General features: G+C 39.7%; 1 protein-coding gene across 12 annotated transcripts in view; it reads right to left on the bottom strand.

The window, feature by feature from the left end:
- Window positions 1-19,492, bottom strand: part of GREB1L (GREB1 like retinoic acid receptor coactivator) — a 133,172-nt gene that overhangs the window by 74,626 nt on the left and 39,054 nt on the right. For 3 of the 12 annotated variants that reach the window (XM_064434868.1, XM_064434860.1, XM_064434963.1), the window contains one exon: window positions 1,134-1,237. The exons of 6 other annotated variants lie outside the window; for them this stretch is intronic. The gene's annotated coding sequence lies outside the window, so the exon portion shown is untranslated. Of the gene's footprint in view, window positions 1-1,133; window positions 1,238-14,839; window positions 14,991-15,021; window positions 15,144-19,492 lie in introns of those variants that run through there. 3 more of the 12 variants (XM_064434885.1, XM_064434879.1, XM_064434931.1) reach the window with 3 other exon arrangements.

Genomic DNA, 19,492 nt, shown 5'->3' with positions numbered 1-19,492 from the left:
CTTTCAGACCTGCATTGACTGCACTATAATAGCTGCCAACATTTGGTAAGGATTAGCCTTTCATTTAGACAAAAGCAAAGCATTCCTTAGCTAAATCAGCACTTTTTGCCATCAGACTCATAAAACCTTTTCACAACAGAGATTTTCAAGAGAATCCTTTAGGGTTTTAGGATGCTGCTCCTTTTACTAAGTAACAAAATACACCCCAGGGTGTCTCATTGACCGCACTCAGCTGTCCTTTGACCTCTGCAATTGTTTAGCCTAACTTCAGGGCCACAGAATCTGCCTCTCCCCCCCATCCAAAAGGCTAATGTTGCTTCCTCCTGGCACCTGGTGAAGCAAAATCCTGGAGGTTCCCCCCTCTTCGAGATTTACGCCACGTTCCAGATGTTGCCAAGCAAAACGCTCCTGCAGGCAGGTTTGGGGAGCCCCAAGCGCCCGCAGAACCTGGGCTGTGGCCGTGACCCCCTGGCTCCGCTCAGGGCTGCCCTTGCCCCCAGGGATACAACAGGTCATAAAGCAGGAATAGATCCTCAGCCTTCTGGGCACGCTGGCTATTTAAATGCAACAAGAAACTATGCGAGCCCAATATTGTGTACTGAGGCAAGCCTCCCCCCTCTCAGCAGTCAGGGGAAAAAAAAAAGACGTGTGAGAATCTCAGTTGGAAGCACAAATCTAGCCCAATCATTACCAAGATCTGCATTCTTCTTCCCATTTGTTTTAAAACCTTCGAGAGGACAAATAAACAAACAAACATTCGCCCCCCAAGTGCATAAAACATATATTTAGCTAGTTGCTTAGGTATTTGCAGAGCCTCTAAGTAAAACAGCAGAAGAAGATTGTTACAGCTTCAAAAGAAGTGTCATTAAATAATGAAGCTGACCTCGTTGTGGGTGTATAAGAAAAAAATGGAAGCACAAATCAGCCCTCTGTTGAAGGCTTTTTGATTATATGAACTAGATTTCATGGGGTTTTTTTAAGAACTTGGACATTTTACATGTCTGAAGCAAAAATAAAATCGTTATTTACAGTCCACACAGCTCCTAAAATGCAGCCAATGGAAATGAGAGCAGAGATGCTGATCACAAACATACACTGAGTGCATTGTCTATTAGGAAAAGCAAGTACAGTACCTTCTCAGATTCCTTTTAACCTATTTGAAATGCAGTCATGATTAAAGGATGCAGCTAAGAGTTTGTGAAGCCTTGCTGCAAAGTTGTTTAAAACTCCTGAACACCTGAAAAATAAAAAGGGAGGAAAAATCAGAATTACTCATGCCAGCATATAATTTATAATAAGACAAAAATCCCTTCTTGTGGAAACCTGGTCTAGGGTGAAAAAAGAAGGGCAAATGACTATAAAAAGCACATCTTTCTTTAGAGGAATACTTGTTTGAAAGTGCTTGGTGGCTTCTCTATATTCTACCATAAGTACAAACTCAGAATTTGCACATTTTTGGCACTGAAGTCACTATATGACAGATTAAGAATTTATCACATTAATGTGATAAATTTAACTGTTGCAGAAACATTAAAAAAGATATGATAATGCAGAAGTTATTTTTTTACTATTTATAAAGAAACAAACTAAATGAGTGAGCAGTTATCCACCCTGGAGATCAATGTTCAAAATTAAATCAGAATTAGATGGTTGCTCTCCTATCTGGCTTTCCATAAAAATATTGAAGTGAAAACATTGCTAATAGAAATTGCACTTAATAAAAGAAAATACACCTGAAGTACCCCAAGGAATGGTAAAAATAGTCTAGCAAGCAAAAGAATAACTCCAAAAATACCTAAGGCTGTAGAGAACACCAATTAACATCAGGAAAAGCTTTAAATTAAGTTGTCATTGAGTGGACTTTGACAAGACTTTCTTAGGCAGACAAACTGGCTTGGTTTCTCAATAGCAACAGACCATATTTTGCCAAAAGATTTAAAGGAATTTTCCCTAGTGTTTGCACGTGGGATTTTAAGGTTTAAAGCTGGGACTACAGGCACAGGCCCACTGGCAAAACCAGAACTCAGCTGGACACCACCAATTCAAACTCCAGGTTTTCAAATTGAACGCCTCTCAATTTTAAAAATCATGCTCTTTAGGAGAGCAGCTGTAACCCTCACTTCTGGCTCAGGGAAGGTTTTGGGATTGCCGTGTTCTGAAGAAAGGCACTGAGCAACTCCATGGCCAGGGATCACTGCTGCTGGCCCGCACTGCGTCCCTGGCACAGAGGGACAATAGGGACAACGCACACACAGCCCCAGAGGGACAACAGAGACAGCACACGCACAGCCCCGACCAAACTGTAGGGCTCTGCACGGGCTGCAGCCACTGCAGAACGTCTGTAATCCAATTCCAACTGCTCCTGCCTCTGAAATTGCTATTTTTCAGACACGTGCTGAACATTTCACCTGCTAGTAATGACATTTTTGTATTTTCTTCTAATTACACTCAAAGCTAAGACCTTTGGCCCTAGGCCACAGACCTCTATTCAGGCTGCACACATTCTCTTAAAGGCCCTGAGCCTTTGTTGTCACTCTCAGTCTTTCATCTATTATTTATATCCATTGAGAAGAGAGATACTCCACCATTTGTGAAGCTTTAAAGCTTCTAATCATCTTAATTTCTTCGCCTTTCAACCAGTTCTTCCCCTTATGGACCAATGCCAACAGTGTGACAAAATAATTTTTCAAGCCAAGATCCTCCTGGACCCTTCCCAAACCTTGACACGCACTGGGCTGTAAGTGCCTTTTGTCCTTTGCTGGCTGCTTTTGCAAACACAGACCTTTGCTCAGCTTGGGGGTGGGGGGTTTGGATCTGCTTGTCACAGCATTTGAGGCAGTTTTCTTGGGGTTTATGTGTTTTTGCACCACTTTCTCTCTGTTAAAAAGTCTAACTCAATTAGTTCAGCTAAATCAGAGATGCTGTAGTGAACCTTACCTCTTTAAAAAATATCAAGTACCTTCTGAAATACCATGAACTATGAATTTTAAGTTTCCTTTTTTTTTTCCAAAAGCTAAACTGCTGATATGCTGCTTTGCTTTTTATACTCTTATGTGCCCACTCAGAACTGACAGATAATCACACAATATTTAAGACATGCAAAATACCATTAACCCTTTTCCTGAATATTGGCAACATTAATTTGTCCTGACCATATAACATAACATGACCAAAAAAAATGTTTTTCATCTTATGTCCAGGTCACCTCCTTCTTATCCTCCCTTGTTTGCAAATGAAATAGGAAACAAATCAACAGCATTTTTGCCAAGAAGATCTCTTCAGAATTCATCAACCACCAATCTTCATTGCCAAGACCCGTGAGATCTGCTAACGTGACCCACATCTTGGCTCTTTCTTCCACTATGGTCTGGCTTACTTTTGATTCTTAACAGCACTGCCTTGTCGTCTGTCCCCTCTGAAGACCCCCAACCCCCACGTCTTTTCTTATTTTTACCATTTGCTTCAACCAGCAGTTCACTTGAGACTCATCCATCTTACAATGCCTGAAGTGACAGATGCTCTCAGGAATGACCATACTGTCGAGTGAACAAAAGATAACATCACCTCTAGGAACTCCGGGAGAAATACAACTTCAACCCTGAGCCATGGTTATCCTGGCAGAGACAGCACCATAAACCTCTCTCAAGTGAAAAAAAACCCCAACCAACAACTGTGGGGAAAAGGAATCTGACACAATTACAAGCAAAAAGAGTATTCTTTCCATCTTAAGTTGTATTTAGTAGTGTTGATGACCTTTTTATTTTCTTCCCCTCCCATTGAAGAATTGTGTAGAATTTACTTGTGATAGAATCAAGAGGAGAAGAGAGAATGGAGAAAATTCTCACAAATACTGTTTCAGGACCCCTACAGACTTGAATGGAGGAAGAAGGCACTTTGGAACAGCTTCAGCAGAAGGTCACACAAGACCTTTGCCAAAACACAGACATTACCTTGTTAAAATCTACACATCCTACAGACCAGCTGTTGCTCAGTTAAATTCCACAGGAATTCAGAATCATCATGCAAGCCTGTGCCCTTGAAAGATGCATACTGTAACCAGTAAGTTAGAGTAAGGTTACTTTAATGTCACAGCTGCTTGATAAATCTGTGATCTGCAAGTAACAACCCCTCAGTGTTGTGACATTTGAGCATGCACCACTTAAAAAAAAAAATTAAATTAGAATGATAGATTTTCCAGCCAACACCCACATACCCAGCTATGGAGTGATGCCTGTTCCTAAACAAAAATCTGCCCTCTATGCGTGTAAGACTGAGCTAAAACTGCTGATTTGAAACACAGCCCAAATTCTCCATCCAGTCAGTGGAACAGGACTTGCTGAAGAGTCCTGGTGGTAGAAAATATTGCTTAAAAAACGGAAGGTCATATTAGCTTCTCCTGGTGACATATTTGCAAAAGTGACACCACAAATGCTGAGAACCCCTTCTCTGCAGTGAGATACAAAAGAATTTCCTTGGCTCTCAGTAAAGCTTTAAACAGCATCTCATGTTCAGTTTCCAAACCCTTCCTGTAATAACCATCATTACAGTACATGAAACTGAGAACATGTGAGTTGTACAAATATAAAGTTAGAACTGTAAAATAAAATAGGGGGCCTGATAACCAAACATCTCCTGTCCAGTGTAAAGTCAGGGAAAAATCATAACAGGGACTTATTAAGATTTATTTATTGATTGTATTTAGCCATATTTATTAATTTGTGTTATTAATTTTGGTCTCTATTCTGATGGTGAATGTTTCTGCTGCACTCTCATAGCAGACCAACCAAACCACCAGACTGTAAATGCAGAAGTAATGTATAAATACACCTTTTTTAATACAGGTCATTTTCCCACAATATGCCATTCTGCAGTACCATTTTGGACATTCAACACATAGAAATTAAACTAACAATCACTCTAGTCCTTCCTAAAGAGGATCCGAACTCTGGGCCTCAGACCACCTTTAGAGTTCCTCTCCCATTCTGAGCCCCTGAATGATCTGACACCGAAATCTTTGCTAAAATCCCCTTCAGCTGGGAAAAAAAATGAACAGGAAAATCTACAGAAGACTGTTACTGTATATAACTGAAAAAGTTTTGTGAGAGACTCTGCTTTCCACCTCTCAGCAACTGGCAGGGTTCAAGGCACACTGCAACTATCAAGAAGTAAAGAAATGAGAAGATTGATTCAGGGATGTACAGGGACATTCTGCTGCAGTATCTGAATCCACTAACTCCACTATACCTTGAGTGTCACCACGTCCAGAACAACTTTCTGAAGTTCTTTCCAACTCAAATAAATCAAAGAAGCAAATAATGAAGTCTGCACTTAACATCCTCACAGGAAAAAAAGGCTTGAAAATATACAATGCTTTCACCCAAAATACTTGAAGATCTTGGCAGCAGATATGGATGAAAAAGTAGTAAACTGTATCATGCCTTAAAAAATCTGTACTGTGCACTCAAATGGGCATCTTATCAAGCAGCCAGCCCTTACACATTTTATCTCCAAATATTTATCACAGTAGAGGGAAGTGTTTATAATTAATATGCAATCCATCTTCTGCATGCTGCTGCTTTTAAACAAGATAAAATGTGAGTAAAAGGTCAAAGCTACTAGAAAGGGCCTTGGAAAAAACCTCTGCTGGAAGAGACAAGGTGCAAAATAGATTACTAGAGCCAAACTCCATATGGAATAGGGCAGACCAAGGGTACTGATTCAAACACCAGTGAACAGTATCAGAACTGTCATTATTAATGTGTTTGGTAACTCTAGACTGCTTTGAAAATCTTTCATTCAATGAGATTCACATTTTCCAATTGAAGCTGAAAATTTTTACATGCATGTATGCAAAATCAGCTCTCATTCAATGCAATTTTAAAATTGATAATAAACTTACAGGTAACTTCTGTCATTACCATTAAGTTATTGACACTGAAACATGACCTTGAAATGACAGCTTCATTAATGCAAGTTTTACCAGGGAAGGTTTCAAAAAGCCCTGATTAAATTAACTACTTTTAAACACAATAGGATCAATATGTATGCAGAGAATGTACACCCCCATGGCAAGTTCTGCTTGCTTGATTGATCAAAAACAAAACAATCCTGTGGCTTTCCAGATCTCAGCTGGTGCCAGAAATCCACACAGAAAAAAAAAAATCCATCTAAATGAAACTCTGAAAAGGTTTACCCTTCACCAGTCTATTTGCACTTCAAAAACTCCTTAAGTCCTTCAGCTAAACCCCAGGGTTGAACCATTGCAAAAATGAGAGGGGGATGGCCATCATTTATCTTCTTTCTGTGTTCTGGACAGAGCTGTAAAATCTGCCTGCTGGTGTGCCTGTGTGCTACAGGCTTCTTTTCATGAACCTTGGATACTTACCCGTTTTAGAAACAACTGCTCAATTCCTTACTGCCCTTTATTTCCTTCAGTCAGACACAAGTACCATTTATAAAGCAAAATTTTGATCTTTGGGCACCAGAAAGCTGATGAAGCTGAATCAGCAAAATGGCCAAGCATCTGAAATTAGCATTTTAAAGGAAAATATAGCAGATCTTGTTCATACCTATAAGGACTGGCTGTTGCCTTAGTAAATTTGTGCTCATGGAACACTTGTTTAACAATCTGATTTAAGCCTATCCCTTATATTTACTACTACCAAACACATTTTTAGCAACAGGCTCAAATAATTTTCTGTTTGTAGATAATCAATGTGTTAGCTCACCCAGGATGCATTTTCCAGGCTTCTGTACTTCAAGATACATTACCAATAGAAGGAAAATGGAGATTTCACAATGGAGAGGTCACAAACTTCTGCATCATGAGGACCTTCAGTGCTGCTGTCAGCCTGGTAAAACTCAATCGATACACTCTTGCTTTATTTTCCACTATTAAAACCCCTACACCTGAATTTCTACAGGGTTTCTTTTTTTCTGAAGTGAAAATACCAATGCAATAACTATACTGACATTCTTTGAACACAATTTAATGCTGTGATATTAATTTGTATATTAAAACATATAAACACACTCATATAATATAAACATAAATCCCACAGCACCAACATTGTGGAAGAGCACAAAGCAAGGGCACTGAAACATGTTTGTGTACTTCAACCTTTCTAAAGCTTTCTTCTACTCTTAAGACCCAGCCCTATAAACCACATATCAGTGGCACAACTCCTACCAGTCTAAATTATTCAGACTTGGGTAAACAGATAGACTCGCTCTTAAGGTAAATAAAAATAGATTCAATATTAACTATTTTTGCATGGGAAGGGCCCATTTATTTCCAAAGCCTTATTCAGATTTTGCTTTTATCACGGATTTTTTTCTCTTCCATTCTAAAACAACAGAAATGGATGAAAAATATGTTATGAAAACATAAAAACATTGCACATCCTGCCACGGGAGGTTGAGTCTTAATTAGACTAGAGTGAAGCTTCAAAAACATTGACATTGTGCTTGTTTCTGTGCAAGCCAAATACTGGCCCTAACAAAACTGCAAGACTAATCTGGGGAAAAAAAAACCCCAACCAACCCTAATCACTCTATTAATCCCTACTCAAATCCACAAGGATACTTAAGTAAGAGGTTGTGGATATAAGAAGGAATGGCATCTTACTCAGCATCTGACATGCTACTCAACTTAACTCCTCAGAGTCTGAAACTCTCCTTTGCTCCAGAAAAGAAGATGTTTTAATAATATATCCTCTTTTGTGCATATGCTTTTCATATTAAAAAACCCTCTCCGGTATAACTTGTTTTTTTGTAAAAACTGTAATAGAATATTTCTTTGACTATGTCCTTCACTGGCTCACATTTGTAAGACTGCACTGAGGGTGTTTATAAACTTGCATCTTCTCCTGGTGTGCTTGCAAAAATTCAGTGTTCCAGCTGCCACCCCATTAGCAAAACACTTCAATTTCCCTACATGAGCAATATTTGCTATTTTAATAAAATTTTCACGAAAGTGGAAGTTTGTCTCTTTTTACCACATCCCCTATTACCAAGAACAAGCTTTGTATAATGTGTATTGTAATAAAGAAGTTTTGAGTATTTGTGTAGATATCTATTTTTTCCATACTTATTTACAGTTCCTGAGAAAACCCCAAATGGACACACTAACCAATAGGATTTGGTACTTCTATTTCAAGCAAAGTGAATGTTCCCAAACCACAGCCAGGTAAACCTACTTTAGAAACTGAAGTCCAAGAAGACAGAAGAAAAATACCATAAAACAGAGAAAAGAATCTGGAAAAACAAAACACCAGTAAAAAATACCCTGTGGATTCATTAACAACCAGGGTGGCAGGCTTTCCTCTAATTCCCTTTAAAAGCCCATGACTACCTGCAGAGCCTGGGAGTGCAAATCACATTAGTGGAGCCACCAGATGACCAAAGAAAGCACTGGAGGCCTGGTGAAACCAGTAAACAAAAGGCAGCATTCCAGCTGAATGCCGCTGCTAGAGCCAGCATTGTAAGATGCTTGGATCTGATAACCCAAAAACCAGATTAGCTGCAGGCAACAAAAGAGTAAAATGAGAAACAAAGGGGTCATTTTGACACATGAAGAAATAATTTCCATTAAACCATCTTGAGTTTTCTGTGTAGTTATAAAAACTGCTCCTACTTGAAGTGACATTTGAAGCAATGAAGCTGTGACAGTGCAGTGTCTTGGAAAAGCTCCTGAAATAACACATCCTTGAATGCCATATAATTTAAAGAGGCAAACTGGCCTCTTTGTCTTTGAATCTTTATGATGCTTTAAAGGTCTAATAATGATTTTTAAATTTGTTGTACAGATTTCAGTTAGAAGACTTAACATTTATGCTAGGCTTGAGGAACAGATTCACTATTTTTATCTGTATTTAAAATTCTCCTACAGAAAATGCACATACTGCAATATTCTCATGTAATTACACAAGAAGGCTGCCTTCTCCCCCCAGTCCCCATCTCCTCACATGTGTGTCTCACTAACACAGGAAGGAATCATATTATATTCCTTAGCAGAAGCTTAAAACAGGACTTTTATCCTGAAAAAAGCCCAGGCACACTATAACCACAAGGACCAAACTGCAAAACTCAAACACAAAAGTCTGTAAGGATATGTAGACACCAGAGAGAGAGAGAAGTCAAAACTTTCCAGGGTAACATTGGAAAATTTGCCACAATTTTGTCTCATACAATTAAGAATTCTATACACTCAAAGCCAAACCAAGTATTTTTCTTTCTTCACAAGACAGTAAATTGCCCAGCTATAAAATATTCATGAGCTAGAAGAAATTTCTGAGGAACACTGTGGTATACAGAAAACATTTCAGTTTGCTAGCTTTGCTCTCAGCATCTCTTGCTGCTAGCACACAACACAGAAAGCTGAGACATGGTGAAGGAACAAGCCTTCCTGGAACACCACACTGCCTCCCTGGGTTTTGAACACATGCAACAAATAAACCGGCTAGAGTCAGTAAGGATGGGATCTCACATATGAAGCATATCTGTCCACAGCCAGCTGATTCCTCTCAGTGACAAATGCAGGGAAAATAGACCCATAAAAATGTCTCAGCAGAGTCTGGTGGGGACAGCATGAAAGGACAACCTGCAGCTGTGTCCAGACACAAATATATGGTATGCACTGACCTGGAAATCCTGCTGTCGAGGCTCAGTGAAAGGCTTGTCAGAAAAAGCTTTGCAAACACCTTCTGCTACTTGTTGAGTTTTTCAAAATACACAGCCATGAAACACATCTGAAAGGGGAAAGATGTAATGCAGGCCTCTAATTATAGAAAATGGCCATCTCTGGGGACATCAGTGCCAACACACCCAACAAAGCCCAAAAGACCAATGGTATGGAGTAGGTACTGTGCACATACAGTTTGTCTCTGGTTCCAAACCATTCTCCTCTGGAGTACTACCCTGGTATCCATGATGCTGCTAGCATTTCTGCCACATACATGACCCAAGAGAAAAAGGTGGATGGGCAGAAGGCAGACAGAGTGGAAGCCCCTCTGCTTTTACTGTTCTTTTAAAGGTATCTTCTTAGCCAAAACAGCACTCAGGCATAAACACACCTTTATAAATCCACAGAAGATAAATATGAAATATGTGAAGAACAGAGTCAAGAAGAAAGGAGATTTCAAAAAGAAATATGACTTGTGACCAAAAGGTGCATACATATGTGCTGTGGAAATCTAGTTGGAGGGGAAACAAAAGATACTGATGCACACCTGGCTCATCCTGAACCCTTATACTGAGGACATTCAGCCTATCACCATTCAGAGAAACTTGTGTTTGTATTTATAGCAATCAGCCAGTCTGAATACAAAGATGGATACAGCTAGCAGTCACATTAAGTCATCCACTTAAATGCAGTTGGCCTTTCTGCTGCAAAGGGAAAACATGCTTGGTAGTCATGAACAGTTAGATTATGATTAGTGATTTTACACTGCATCTTTCTAATAAAATATCAGAGCACACTAAGCAAAGAAGCAGATCAGAATATTAAAAAAAACCAACTTAAACTATTTAATACAAGCAGACCCCATATTTGAATTACAAATGGCTTTCCCAAGCAAGGCTATTTATTTCAAGTTGTATTGCCCAAATTCTCCCATCACTAAGATATTCCAGAAAAACAGAAACTCCATTAGGGCTTGCTGTTTATCTGCTTTTTCTTGTGCAGAAACACTGAGTATGGCCAGACCTTCCTAAAAATGCTAATGTTAAAAGCTTTCTTTGAGGAATTCTAGTTATTTCTACATAGGGGCAAGCACCTGACTCACAAGTATTCCCCTGGCTGAGAATGCCATGGACCCAGTTCTGGGCAGTTGATTGAACACCTGGGAGGTAGAAGAAACTTGTTTCTTGTTTCTAAGGTCATTCAGCAGAGCTGGTACAAGGTCTCTAGAAAGACCCCCACACACACACACACAGAAAAATTGATGGGTTCCTTATAGACCTGATTGGAAAACCACAAACTGACCAGGGCATCTTCACTACTCAGGCTGATGTACATTCTCTGTGACTGCAGTTTGAGTCTACATCTTTTCTCACATCAAAACTGCTTTTGTTGAGAAGCTCTCTATACAAAGACTTGCACAGAGAGTTTCCTTGAGCACAGTTTTGCACCACAAATATTGGACATTGGAATAGTTATCCCAGTAGACCAGGAAGCATTCACAGAGAAATTATGTCTAATCCAGACATTGCTTGCCATACTAGAAGTCCATATGTACAGAAGTGGCTATGGAAGCATTCTGCCTCAAGGTGGGAAGAGAAATCAAGCTGCTCTTTGAACAATTAACACAGAAATCGATCACAGAGAAAGAGACATGAAAGATGCAGGACTGGGAAAGAATACTTCTCTGCATTCACAAGGATCAGACAGTTGCTAGTGCTTTTACTCAGTCCTTCCACATCTCCAGTGCTCTGGCATGAAGAGAAAGGAAAAAAAATGGCCAAGGGAAAAAAAAAAAGGCCTTTCAGAAATAAGAATTTCATAAGAACAGTAAATAGAAAAAGAATACCTTGTCCTCTCTCATGCATACTGAAGTAGAGAGACCTCACGAAGACTAAGAATAAAAAAAAGATCATTCTACTTCTGAAGTACAGGAGGGGGCAACAGATAAAAACAGTGCTAAGGAACTCTCTCTGCTTGTGATTACAAACCTGAGAGTTTGATAAAGGTGGGCTAAGGAGCATAATGGCAATTTCTTCTCACATCATAACCAACTCACACTGAGCTTTTCTGAATGGAGCTGACTTTCCTATTAACAGGTACAGGGTTCTATTTTTGTCACAGCTTTTTTATAAACTAATTCAAAATGAAAAGCCCATACAGAAAGATCCTGAAAAAGACATTCATATTCCCACCAGCTGATTATAACACAATAAACACAAGTGTACAACAAAACATATATAAAAATAATCTAATCCTCTCTACAGCTCTGATTTTCCCCGAAATGGAAGTCCCCCATCTGTTCCTCTCTTCTTTCAATTTCTTCTAAATGTATTGGTTTTCAAGGCCATACCCACACCCTAATCTATAAAGAAAAAAAAATGCTTTGATGGAGTAAAAAAGAATCTTTCCACAGGATTCAAAAGGAAGACAATTTTTTGCTCCTCACTTAAATTTATTGTTATTGTACAGGCATTTTTAGAAGGCAAGTAATATAAAATCTATACAGGTAAAAAAAACCAAAACTGACTTCAGTGCCTGTCACCCTTGACATTCCTAATGCGACAACAAGCAGTACTTCCCCACCATATCCTATATGCTTCTGGTGCTTTCCAGAAAGCCTTTTTATCTGATGCTGAGAACAGACTCCTGCTGCAGATCTGAATGCTGAGGACTGAAAGTACTGAACAAATGACAGAGAGTTGGGGAAAATGAGTGGTTTACTATAGAAAGAAACAGGAAATCAATTCTCAGAAATGCTATCTTTGCTTCAGTGCTTCTGTTTGGCCTTCTCCTCCCACTCTTGCTCTCTGTCCCTTGCCAGCTTCCTATTTTACCAGCTCTTTTCCTTGCTACCCTGTAGTGAAGGAGGGAAAATTTACCATGATCATCTTTACTCTGCGGGTGCATTACGTGTCTGTCTTAAGAGCAGTGTCTGGTTTACCCCAGCCTAGGTTTGGCTGTCATCTAAAAACATAGCAATTCTTTCTTTCAGCCTTTTCTGCTTCCCCAAGTATCAATTCTCATCCCATCTAATGACAGGGTTTGAGAGAAGCACATTTTTTTCTCATGGAAACCATGAGAAAGCAACAGAAGGATAAAAATTAGCATATGAAGAATAAACAGACATATTTTTTTAAAAAGCAGGGGCCAGCTGGATAACAATTCCAGATAAGATTTAAATAAACATACGTGGGAGGTAGCAGGAAAGGCAGTTGGTTCCTCATGCTCAGACGCACACAGGTAATGACCTCTGTCTCTTGCTCTCCTAAAGCTAACAATGCTGGTTATTGCACTCCTCCAGTGAGCTCTGGAAAGGATCCAGTGCACTACTGATTACATTTCATCCACAGTTAGTTTAACCTTTGAAACATGACAGTCAGTGGCAGTGAGCAGGCCAGCACATAAGGTCAGCTCAACCTTGTTGGTCCCAGCATTCTCCCAGTGTTTGCACAGAAAACAACCTGGTGATCAGGGATTCCTACCCTGCAAATACAAAAGGGCCAACAGGGACTGTGCCAGAATGCTGATTTTATTGCAAGGTGTCATTCATGGCCATTAATCTGTCAAGACAGAAAAATACAGGTTCTCCTCTTTGAAAAAAAAAAATAGTATCAGACAGAAAGAGTCTCATTTAGGAAGGCAGAGATGTGACTGATCTACTGTCAGGTACCAGGCAAATGTTGCACATTACTCGTCCAAGAATAGAAAGACAAAAATACCAAAGAGAAAATAAGTACGTTCTGATATAACAGCGAGACAACTAGGTCAGCGAGTGTAGCAGGAACACTTTGTGCTCAAAGGAAAGCTAAAAAACCAATTCCTGTTCAATTGCCCATTTTTCTCAAATTACTTCCTTTCCAGAATAGCCTCTTTTGAAGCTCACTTTTTATCTGCTGTACAGACAATTTTAAAATGAAAAAAACAGCATCTTCAATTACCTTGAATTTCTACAGAAAAGTATAGGACTTAGCAGGATCAGATATCTTATCTCTTTCTAAATATTATTTCTACGTCTTAACAAAGCCCTTAGTCTTGGGAAAACAAGAGAGGGAGAACAACAAAGATATTCCAGGCTTCAAAAAGCTTCTAGTTAGTTATTTAGAACTTATCACATTTTCCTTAGGGATAGATTAAAAGCATTTTTAAGGTATTAAAGTGGGGAAAAAAAAATCAATTTTACTCAGAAACAACTGCCCTCTAACATAATAGCAGCGATGAGGATTTTTTTTTAGACATGGTTAACTATCCCTTGGAGCATGTGCACTTGGATTTTTCTTTGGATTATTTGTGTGTTTGTGTGGACAGCTCAGGGAGCACAGGCTTTTCAAGAGCCAGTAAGAGGTGAAGAAAAGGTCATTTCAGCAGAATTAATTTTCTCTTAAATTCTCAGAGAAATGCTGCTAAAAAGAGGCAACAACAAACCCATCACCTCTTCCTCCCGCTATTAGCATTTTGTAAGGTCCTCTCAGCTATAATATAGCAATGTCTTTGGTTATACCCTATCACCTTCTCCTCCTCCTCTAACACAAATGCTGGCAACAGAGCTGTTAAAAGCAGGAGCTGGACTAGACCTCCAGACAGCCCTTCCAGCAGCACTTCAGCACTGCCACGAGCAATCCGCTCGCTCACGAGCTGCATCTGTTGCTGCTCCACAGGCAAGGCCTCCCCTCTGCTTCCATTCACACTGCTGCAAATCCCCACCATCAGGCACAAACTGGAAACCTTGTCCCTGGATTTTCCTGGAGGCAAATACAGGGTCCTACAAAGCAGGCAAAAAGCCATGTGTGCTTGCATAAAGAAACAGCTGTGCATCAAAGTCTACTGTGCTGGAGCAACGTTAATTCTTGTATTTAGAGTTGGAAAGGGGATGATGCTTTACAAGCTCACAAACAAAACAGAGCCTTTGGAAAATCCTGAGTCTTGCTCTCTGAGCTTGCTCCCTCCCAACTCTTCACACCTCCCCACCCCTACAAGTCTCTAAAATAGCCTGCACCAAAGTATGTAGGTAAAGCACCATATACTTTTCCAATAATCTGTGTTATCTTGGAGCTGGCAGTATATGTGCTGGGAAGGATGCTGCCCTGACCTACAGATTGGCTGCTTCACTTCCCCCAGCATCCACATGAGACAACAGGCCACACAAAGGAATACAGTTACCCCCAGTACACAGAGCAATGGGTGCTGCAATACACTGGGTAACAGGAAAATCCAATTCCAGAGAGTAGGACCACAGACAGAGATGTTCAAGCAGCTCTCCTGTCAGCAGCAAGGTCAGGTCAGAACCAGGGTGAAAAAAAGCCCTTCCCAGAGCAGGGCTGGTTGGTGCAGCAACTGGCTACCTCTGGTTTGGAGTAGGCTCTCCCACCCTGGCTCAGGAGCTGTCTGGGCAAGCTCCATGCGGCCACACTTCCAATCCTGCAGCCAAAATGTCTCAGCATGTGTGGAAGCACCACGCAAGTGAGACAGTGCCAGGGAGTGGGGACCCAACAAGGCTCACCAGTGCTGGGCTGGCCCTGGATCAAAGTCAGCTGGCCCTGGATCAAGGTCAGCTGTTCCTTGTCTCAATAACAAAGGGAAACAAGTGGCAGATAACAGAGAAAAAACCCTCACAGTTTGGGAGTTTTTTTGAGGGCCTTGAAAGAAAAGATAAAAACCTTAGGTCTAACATAGAGACAAAAAAAAAAAAAAAGCTGGCAGAGAAGTGCAGAAGGTAAGGTAACACAATCAAGGTGATACTCAGAAAACAACAGCCACACAGACCAGGCATAAGGAGAAATCTGCCCAGTTCAACGAACATGGTCCTGATGTGTTGAAGATGGAAATTTGGACCATGGTATTTCCCTCTCCAAATGTAAAGGTAATACAGCTAGGTCAGAGACCTTGCACAGGACACAGCCATGGTATGGGCGGCTCGTGCATAGTGGCAGAGAAAAGACACATGACAGAGCTAAACATCCTGGAGGAGATGCCAGGGAGAGAGACCAAGATATCAGCTGCAGCCCAGGGAGACCAATGATTCACTTTATGGCCTGAAAGCACTTCCCGCCAAAGTTCACACAGGAAGATAATGTCCCTCTCAAATGAATTTATGCAGATAGCAGTTCATTTGTCAGAGGTTAAAAAGAGCCACTTCCATTTAAAAACAAGAACACTTGAGGTCCACAACAGACAAGAACTAAAAGAAAGCCAGTATCTGTATGTGAGCAGTTTCTGCTCATGCCTGTTGTCTGATTTTAGTGGAGTGTACACCACCAGACCTACAAGGCCTGCTGGTCCAAAAAGGGACATGATTATATCCCATTAAATCTCATACCAAGTGTATATTTCTCAAAAGATGCAAATGAAAAACCCATGGATTGCACAGACAGATGCTTCTGCAATGTAACTTCTGAATTAAAAACAAACACTCCAAAATGGACAACCGCTAAAGTAATGTGAACCCAGATGCTTCAAGCAAAAAACACTTGTGAGGCAATTAACATTTTTTTCTCTTGATTTAGATTAAACCCCCACTTTACTGATGCTAAGCCTTAGTAAGACTTAAAAAAAAGACTGCTTCAGAAAGTATTCCTTGCCCAGTCTATTAGCCAGTTTCCTGTGCCTTTATCACATGAACTTGTAGTCCTTGATAAGGTTTACACATGTAAAAATAAAGTTTCAAGATGAAAATCACCATTACCTCCAAGCAAAACCACAAAAATGTATCATGTCAGGTGTCTGATACAGCACACCAAGCGCAGTGGCAGAAAGATGTAAAACAAAACATTTCATTTCACTACCACTGAAATCAGCTACTGAAACTTGTTCATTGATTTTCCTTCATTAAAAAATAACTGATTGTAAAAGAAGTGTTGCTTGGCAGGATCAAAGCCTATCCTACAGGAAACACACACACAAAGCATTTGGAAATGAGGGTTAATTTGGCATGCAATTTAACAGCATTAGCTTTTACCAGCAGCATTTCAAGGTCAGGCACATCCATGTTTAAAATGTTTGAATTTGTTACAGTTTCAACTACAGCATACTAGAGTTTAAAACATCTTAAACCACAACTAATAAAGTGATGTGGCTCTTTAACTCTCCCTTTTATTAACTCTAGACTTGACTCTTTCAAGAAAAAACCCAAAACTGTATCAAATTAGCAGATTACAAAAAATGTTCTTCTTCATCTGAGAACAGGATTAAGTGAGACAGATTAGGCCAGATGGAAGGAGTTCTTTTACTGACATAGTTTGATCAAAATTTAAAGAGCTTTTGAAGATACTCCTTTAATATATCAAGTGACTTAGTTAAAATAACCTCATATTTCAAGTAGTGAATTTCTTCAAGTCTACGATTTAGATTTATTCTAAGAAATGCCCCCTCTTTTTCTTCTTTACCAAAATCTAATCTGATCAGAATTAAAGCTAGCACATCGTATTTATTCCCAAAAAGATTAGTTCAAAATGTAAGATCGTTCATTTTTTATTATACTTTACATTTAATTTATTCAAAAACATATGAAAGACTGATGGATAAAAGAAAACACAAAGCAGATCTGCTCAGTTCCAATATGAAATACTCCAAATACTTACTAGAGATTTTCCCTTTCATTGATTTATGAACTAAAAAAACTAGTGAGGGGTTGCATGTTTTCACATTCACTGTTATGGAAAAGTTTTCTGCATCTTTTTGTTGAAAGCTTATTCTATATAAAGAGTACCAACGACCAATAATACTGACAGACTTTAACAGTGGTTGGCACCAAATGTTTCATGAGATCAAGTCCATACAGCACTCGAAGCAAACACTTTGATTAATCAATTACTGGCAGAACTTCACAGTACTGTGGATGTGTGCCTAAGAGCTTTACAAACGCTTACAGGACAGTGATGTTAGGGGGCTGAAATCTCTTAAGCCTCTTTCTTTACAATTCTCTGCCATGGTTCAGAAGAATGCCACCCCATTACACCAAAACCGGCACGAAAACAGCCACTCTCGCCTCTTGCATGAGCATAATTAATCTTCTGACACCTTGACAAAGCAGCTTGTTGATAGTCAAAGAAAGGATTTTTCTGATTTCCTCCCAAGACAGGAGATGGTCTTTATCCATCATCCCTTCTTCCTGATCTCTTCTTCCAGAGTCCCCACATCAGCAGAACTGTCTATCAGAGCAGACAGCAGGAGGGAGAGGTCTGACTGATTGATAGGGCACCAGTGCTCGACAGTGCTATTTAAGTGTAGGAACCTATTGTTAGAATCTTACTTTACAGCAGTTAAACAAATATAATGGCAGCCAATTCAACCATTGTGCCACTAGAGTCAGCTCAAGCTAATAAGTAAAGTTAGCTAATTACACTGATCTGATTTAAAATCCAGACAAATTGTAGAGACAGTCAGCATTACTGTGCACTGAAAGAGTAGAAATTGTAAAGAAAAAAGTTTTGCACAGATTATGCTTTCTGAATTGAATTACAGTTCCTTCTCACTCTCTCTTGTGAGCAGGATCACACACCTTCCTTCTCTCCCTGGGCCTGCTAGGCATTCCTAATTAATCTAAATAATTTTTCATATAATTCAGTTGAAATTTCCTCCTCTTCCCTTACTTACCCCAAATTCTAACATATCTTACTGCTAAGATTGTGAGAAATTCCAGTTTTCGAGGGGAAAACATTATACATTGGCTCCTAAAAGGGGGATCCCGTACACTACAAAATACACCAAACCCCACACTAGTAACACATCTTTGAGGATACGGAATTGATGTAACCAAAGTACAGGTGTCCTGATGTAAAGATTCTGCATGCTGCTCAGAAACAGATACTTAATATATAAATCACTGGGGTTTTTCTTATATACACATTATATAGATCTATTTATATCAGTTTTGTAGTTTCTCTCCACTCATCTCCCTCATCTTCCCAAAAAGATAAGCAAAATATTTAGGCATAATTATATGTTCACTTAATTATTTTCTACACTTACATTAAAGGTGGACATTGAGTTAATCATACCTTTTAAAACCTCTTAATTCTTTGACAACTGCTGGTCACAGAGGAAACCAGTCCAGGTCACAGAGGACCAGGGCATGGCACTCTGTGAACTGCTGCCAGCCAGGGCAAGTCCAGCTCAGTTCTTGGTGATCTATTTCAACTATAAATCAGACCACAATCTGTGTCTCACCAATGTAACAACCAAGGCAGAGCCATACAACAGCTAGTGTTTTCTTATTGAGGTTGCCAAGAAAAAGACCTTCATCTGGGTCAGAGGAACTTGGTAACTCCTGGGTTTAACTACACCATTCTGACCTTGACTGCTTCATTCAGGACTTCCTGTTCCATAAAAATAGCTGCTGTGCTCTCTGGCCCAGATCACTTCTCCAAGCAATCTTCTTTCATTCATTTATACCAGAACAACTGCCACTATTTATCTCTATGAGTAAAATTAGGCATTCAAAAAGTGAACATGGTGTTCTTGCCATAAACTACATGCAATTTCAAGGGATACCAATCAGGCTGGAGCAGTTAAATATTATTTATGTCAGAGCAAGTGTAAAAAAACTACACGTTCTTTCTCTCAAGAATACTGTAAGCCACAACCTGGAGGAAGATCTCCCTGTCTCTTCACTGGCATTTTATGCTTGCAGATGTTGAGGCAATAACAGGAGCAGACACCTGCAATCTCCTTCTTTTACTTACGTAGTGTCCCCATCTGGGTTTAGGAATCAACACACCATTAGGTCCTTGTGCCAACAGGATAGATGAAGGAGAGATGGGGAACACGAGCATGGGTGAAGAGACCATCCAAATTCAAAGCCTGTAGTTAAATGCA

Source organism: Passer domesticus, chromosome 1 (genome assembly GCF_036417665.1).
Source record: "Passer domesticus isolate bPasDom1 chromosome 1, bPasDom1.hap1, whole genome shotgun sequence".
Classification (NCBI taxonomy): domain Eukaryota; kingdom Metazoa; phylum Chordata; class Aves; order Passeriformes; family Passeridae; genus Passer; species Passer domesticus.
The sequence above is the reverse complement of the archived record's forward strand: the minus strand, read 5'-3'. Positions and strand labels throughout refer to the sequence as shown.